The 6,491-nt window shown below is 42.8% G+C and overlaps 1 protein-coding gene across 3 annotated transcripts in view; it reads left to right on the top strand.

The window, feature by feature from the left end:
• Positions 1-280: 280 nt before the first annotated feature.
• Positions 281-6,491, top strand: part of LOC121292912 (ras association domain-containing protein 9-like) — a 32,126-nt gene continuing 25,915 nt past the window's right edge. For all 3 annotated transcript variants that reach the window (XR_005946372.1, XR_005946373.1, XM_041215381.1), the window contains exon 1: positions 281-655. The gene's annotated coding sequence lies outside the window, so the exon portion shown is untranslated. The remainder of the gene's footprint in view (positions 656-6,491) is intronic.

Below are 6,491 nucleotides of genomic sequence, written 5' to 3'. Positions count from 1 at the left end.
CGCAAACACAGGATTCATTTCCCACAATTTGACTTTCACTGACATCCACAATTTAAGACGTGAAACAAATGAAATCCCCAGCAGATATAAGGAAAACTAAATCCGATGTGATATATTACATGATGAAACACTTTCTGAAACTAAATCTACCATATTGAAAGTAAACTGTCGATTGTCGGATTACAGTGGGAGTGCAGTCTTATCGCGCGGTTAAAGCCATACTTATAAGTATTATTCAAACCCTCCAGTGTCATTTGCTAAACACTGGCTCTCGCTGTGAAGTTGGAATGCGAGTCTTTCAACATTAAGCCCTTCAACTGACGGTCTCAGGGGGGTTTTTTTTGGGTGGGGGAAGCAATATTTGTATTCGCATTGCTTGCTTTCCGCACTAATAACGTGACTTTGAAGAGTTGTGCTTCGAGAGGTTCTGGCCGAAACGCTTGTGTTGTTTTTGAAACAGATGGGAGGTTTTTAGGCGTGGGATTGTGCCAAACCACTCACTAGGCATCTCCGGCATTCCGAGGGTCACAATTAATGAGTAAACCATCAGTGGAATGGAATTTTTTATTTGGAAGAGGCTTTCCGGGAATGTTGGTTGCAGAAGTCGAACGCTCCCCGCTTGAAGGAATTACTAAAGTTAGCCGAAATTAGCAAGGTAAGGTTATCGTGTAGACTTGTCGGACTATGCGTGTAAATCTAAAGCTATTGACACTTAGATTTCAACGAGATCTCCAGCGCCAGCAAGAGTGGGGAGTTAGGAGATATTAAGTGTCCCAGCTATTACGGCTGTGTAATAGAAATAGCATTGCCAGTCTCATAGAGGAGAAAGGTATATTACCTGTACTTCATGAGATGGGTAACTATGGTCACCTCACTACGTTCTTTTTAACCAGGTTGGAATTTCAACCATTAATGTCTGAACACTTTCTAAAGTGTAGTGGAAAGTAATACTTCAGTCCCACTAGCCGTTACGTTGTAGTGAAGAGTGAAAAGTGTCAAAGAAACACGTTCTGTGCAACAGGATCATTGTAGGCTACAGCATGCGAACATACGAATTAGGAGCAGGAGAAGGCCATTCGTCCCCTCGAACATGCTCCACCATTCAGTAAGACTGATCTGAATGTAACCTCCCGCCTAACCCCGATAACCTTTCACCCCCTTGTTTATCCACCTCTGCCTTAAAGATATTCAAAGACTCTGCTTCCATTGCCTTTTGATGAAGGGAGTTCCAAAGATCTACTACCCTCTGAGAGAAAAAAGTTCTCCTCACCCCTGCCTTAAATGGATGACCCCCTATTTTTAAACGGTGACCTAGATTATCCCAAAAGAGGAAACATCCTCTCCACATCCAACCTGTCAAGACCCCTCAGGATCTTAAAGGTTTCAATCAAGTCACCTCTTAATCTCCTAAACTCCAGTGGACACAAGACTAACCTGTACAGCCTTTCCTCATAAGCCAACCCATTCCTGGTATTAGTCTAGTAAACCTTCTCTGAACTGCATCTAACACAAACGGTAATCCCTATAATCCGTGGGGTTTGTATTTGCAAAATCCCATGAAGTGAAGTTGGTTTGATAAATTGCTACATGCTCAGAAATTGCTGGGAAAATACTGGTGAATTCACGGTGCCAACAATTAGTGTGAAAGAAAAAAAGCAATTGGTGGCCAAGAGAAATGCCATGACTTTCGATTCACCACAATTTGCTGGACAGTTGCTTCGCTGCTAGTTTCCCCAAATCTGAATGAATGACCATCTCGCCATGAGCCTCACTGTGTACAAATTATTCTCAGTCATTTAGGGTTGGCAATTAATATCACAAGAATGTTGATGGTGATATGATTTATGGTCCTGGCAATGAAATTGCAAAGACTCACACTCACAGCTAGTAACTTGTTCCTAGAGGTGTTTTACAGTTTAAATTTTAAGCACTGGATTGTTTTTCTTACTTTTCCTTTCTGACTTTTTTTCTTGTTCATAATCGATTCTTTCTTTCCCTCGCTTCATTTCTCTATTTAACTTTTGACTTCAATTCACCTCAATTCCCTCTCTGCTGTTTGCTCTATTTCTTTCCCTATCCTTAAATTTCATTAAGGTCATTGGACCTGACATTCAGGAGGCCCTAGATGCCCCACTGGCAAGGCATTTCAATTCACATTTCCAGTAATTTGCAGTTCAAATTGGTAAGGATTAAAAAAAAACCTCCAATTCATGGTGTTGCTCATTCCAGCAATCTCTGGGCCATGATTTTCAGGGCTTTTGTTAAATTAATGTGTGTGTTCTTACAAAGTGAGAGAAGTGAAGGAACTCACTGGGGCAGGCACATCGATAGGTGTTCAACTTACTGAAATTATAAATATGTCTTTGAAAGGGTTTTATGCAACATTTTGTGCAAATGTTTTGCTGAATGTAGTATAAATTTGGTAACACCCAGACACCAGCTAAGAAACGAATGTAAGCCAGGGCTGGAAAATGTCTGTGTGTTGTCCCTGTCAACATGCAGGAAAAAGTGAATGCTTTGTTCTGGAATAAACTAAAATCTATGTACAGACTTATAAAAAAAAGCCAACCATTGTTAACACTACTGTTATAAAATAATGTCCCGTCTTTGCTGATCAAGGGCACAGGTTACCATTTGCTTTTACTACAACTCGCACGTCCCATTCCTGTTGCCATCTGTGAACATTTGCACAATTTAATGACAGAGCGTTTCTTTTTTGTTGAACATTCGAACAATGTTCAGAACTATATGAACATTTAATGGCATGTTTGCCCTGCAGTTTCAGCTTCTATAAAGCAAAACAATATCTACATTGAGCTGACGCTAAAATGTCAGTATAATATTTGGAGCCAGGGGTTAATCAGAGGTGACCCATTCCTCCGTGAATCCTAGCATCTGCCTACTAACTCTGCCTAATAAAACCATGGTACCTGAGGTACCATAAAATAGGCATACCCCCATGTCAGGACATCACAACAGTCACCTACACCATCTGGATTGCAGCAATTCATGAAGGCAGCTCACCACCACCTTCTCAAGGGCAATTAGGGATAGACAATAAATGCTGGTCTAACCAGCCATGCCCACATCCTGTGAATGAATGAAAAAATATATAATCGTGTCCCATATGCTGATCTCACCAGTGGATGACATTGTGGCATGTGCAGCTTCTGCCGCCCTTTATAATGCCCCTTTACTGCTGATTCATAGAGAGACCAATATCAGAAATTCAATTGAGTGCTCTTAGATATTTCCTAAACCATGGCCTATAATGGTAAAAGCCGTTGCAGTGCCGAATAATTTTCAGCTCTTTCCAATCTTTTGAGATGTCTGTCATGGTTCATAGTGGTAGCACGCTTGCTTCTGTATTAGAAGGCTCTAAGTCCACTCATTGGAGCAGAGAATGTATGCTGATGCTTCAGTTCCATACTGAAGAAATGCTGTACTGCCAGAGGTGTTGTCTTTCCAATGAGATACTAAACCAAGGCCCGATTTGTACTCTTAAGGTGGACATAATAGATACCATGACAATATTTTGAAGGATAGCAGCAGAGTTCTTCCCACTTCCTGGCCAATATTTATCACTCAAACAACAGTACTAAAACAGATTATCTGGTCATTACTGCTTGCGAGATCTTGCTCTGTGCAATTAGCATCCATATTTACTACGTTACGACAGTGACTCGAATTCAGAACTACTTAATTTCCTGTAAAGCAGTTTGAAGCATCCTGAGGTTGTGAAAAGTGCTGTATAAATGCACACTATTTCGTTCTTTCTTTTAAATCCATTCCCTGCTGCTAAACCAATGAGTAACTTCTCACTGCATTTTGGCCAGAATTATCTGGCCCCTCCCACTGGCAGGATCTCCTGATCCCACTGAAGTCACCAGACATTTGAATGGTTTTGCTACATCTACCATGGGGGAACCTGCTGTGGCGCGGATGGGGGTGGGGAACGGCCTGCAAATTTCAACTGTTTTCCTGTCCTCCATTTTTTTGTTTTGGTCAGTCCTAGAAAGAGTCTCCACTGCCTCCCTTTTCTGGTTCTGAACTGTTAAATAGCTTCTCTTTTTTTTTTATATTCATTCATGGGATGTGGGCTTTGCTGGCTGGGCCAGCATTTATTGCCCATCCCTGATTGCCCTTGAGAAGGTGGTGGTGAGCTGCCTTCTTGAACCGCTGCAGTCCATGTGGTGTAGGTACACCCACAGTGCTGTTAGGAAGGGAGTTCCAGGATTTTGACCCAGCGACAGTGAAGGAACGACGATATATTTCCAAGGCAGGATGGTGAGTGACTTGAAGGGGAATCTCCAGGTGGTGGTGTTCCCATGTATCTTCTGCCCTTGTCCTTCTAGATGGTAGTGGTTGTGGGTTTGGAAGGTGCTGCCTAAGGAGCCTTGGTGAATTCCTGTAATCCATCTTGTAGATGGTAAATACTGCTGCTACTGTGCATTGGTGGTGGAGGGAGTGAGTGTTTGTGGATGTGGTGCCAATCAAATGGGCTGCTTTGTCGTGGACAGTGTCAAGCTTCTTGAGTGTTGTGGGAGCTGCACTCATCCAGGCAAGTGGGGAATATTCCATCACACACCTGACTTGTGCCTTGTAGATGGTGGACAGGCTTTGGGGAGTCAGGAGGTGAGTTACTCGTCACAGGATTCCTAGCCTCTGACCTGCTTTTGTAGCCACAGTATTTATATGGCTAGCCCAGTTCAATGATGACCCCCAGGAAGTTGATAGTGGGGTATTCAGTGATGGTAATGCCAATAAACGTCAAGGGGTGATGATTAGATTCTCTCTTGTTGGAGATGGTCATTGCCTGGCACTTGTGTGGCATGAATGTTGCTTGCCACTTGTCAGCCCAAGCCTGGATATTGTCCAGGTCTTGCAGCGTTTGCACATGGACTGCTTCAGTATCTGAGGAGTTGTGAATGGTGCTGAACATTGTGCAATTATCAGCGAACATCTCCACTTCTGACCACATGATGGAAGGAAGATCATTGATGATGCAACTGAAGATGGTTGGGCCTAGGATATTACCCTGAGGAACTCCTGCAGTGATGTCCTGGAGCTGAGATGACTGACCTCCAATAACCACAACCATCTTCCTTTGTGCTAGGTATGACTCCAACCAGTGGAGCGTTTTCCCCCTGATTCCCATTGACTCCAGTTTTGCTAGGAAACATTGATGTCAAGGGAAGCATAGATGTGCATTGGCTTGCAGTTTAATTTAATGTTTTTATTTCAGATTTTCAGCACTACTGCTTCTTCTTCTTTTCACATTTGCAACTTTTGTTATATTTTCTAACTTTTAAGAATCTCCACTGCTGTCAAATCATTATCTTTGAATTAATTACAAGATTTCAGAGGAGAAATTCAGCTGGGCACTGCTTTTGTGTGCAGGATCAGTTCAGGTCAGGCAATGCACACCCCACCCAATAGGTTCGAAGTCATCCAAAAATTAGGCCTGGGCCTTCTGTCAGAAATTGAGACAAACCAACAGTGCTTGTCACATCTCTAGAGGCTGCTCCGCTATTTGAAGATATAAATACCAGGCTGCTTGCCATGCCAGCAATGGTCTGAAGGTAAAGCACGGGGTTGGGAGGGGTAGTGGAGTGACAGTATATGGTGGCCGATCATGGATGTTGAGGAAGAGTGGTCACCCCTCCTACTTCACAGCAATTATTAATAATATTTCTTGTGGGAAAAAAACATTACTTGCACTTTGTTGGCCACTAACGAATCCAAAATGGAGCAGACCCTGGCACTTGCTGCAATGGTTGCCAACCGATTTCAGCAAGAGGACCAAAACAGATTTTAAGTCCTGTGAAGGAGGATAGGAATATGGGCTACGGGGAGGGAGATTGCAACCATTATGGAGTCAGGAGAGCACTCTGCTTCCCCTGGAGTTACAAACGAAACAATGAACAATTTAAGGGTTTCATTGGAGTTGGCAGGTGCAGAGGCTGCTGAAGAATCCTGATTGAGGCAGATCCATCGTCTGCTCATTGCTGACAAATTTCCCAATGGGGTCTTATGACAAGTATTAGGCCCCTAACTAACAAAGGTCTGATACCAGCTTTAAATATTCACCTGGGACAACTTTAAAAATGGCCCCACAAATTTAGCAGTGAGATCAACACTTGTTAGACAGCTCCATTGTTCTCACCCTCAATAGTTCCCTGAATAAAAAAACAGAAAGCAAAATAACATATACAACATAAAAACCAATTTTAAAAATCAATAATCGAAGAGCTGTTTGTGTGATGATGACCATGAAACTATTGCTGCAAAAACACATCTAGTTCACTAATGCCTTTTAGGGAAGGACCTGAGACCTTACCTGGTCCAGCCTGCATATGACTCCAGACCCACAGCAATGTGGTTGACCCTGAACAAGGGCAATCAGGGATGAGCAATAAATGCTACCCTAGCTAGCAACACCCACGTCCCGTGAACAAATATTTTTTTAAAAGACTTTTCTCCAGGCAGGC

Source organism: Carcharodon carcharias, chromosome 21, assembly GCF_017639515.1.
Source record: "Carcharodon carcharias isolate sCarCar2 chromosome 21, sCarCar2.pri, whole genome shotgun sequence".
NCBI lineage: Eukaryota > Metazoa > Chordata > Chondrichthyes > Lamniformes > Lamnidae > Carcharodon > Carcharodon carcharias.
This window is presented reverse-complemented; position numbering and strand designations above follow the sequence as displayed.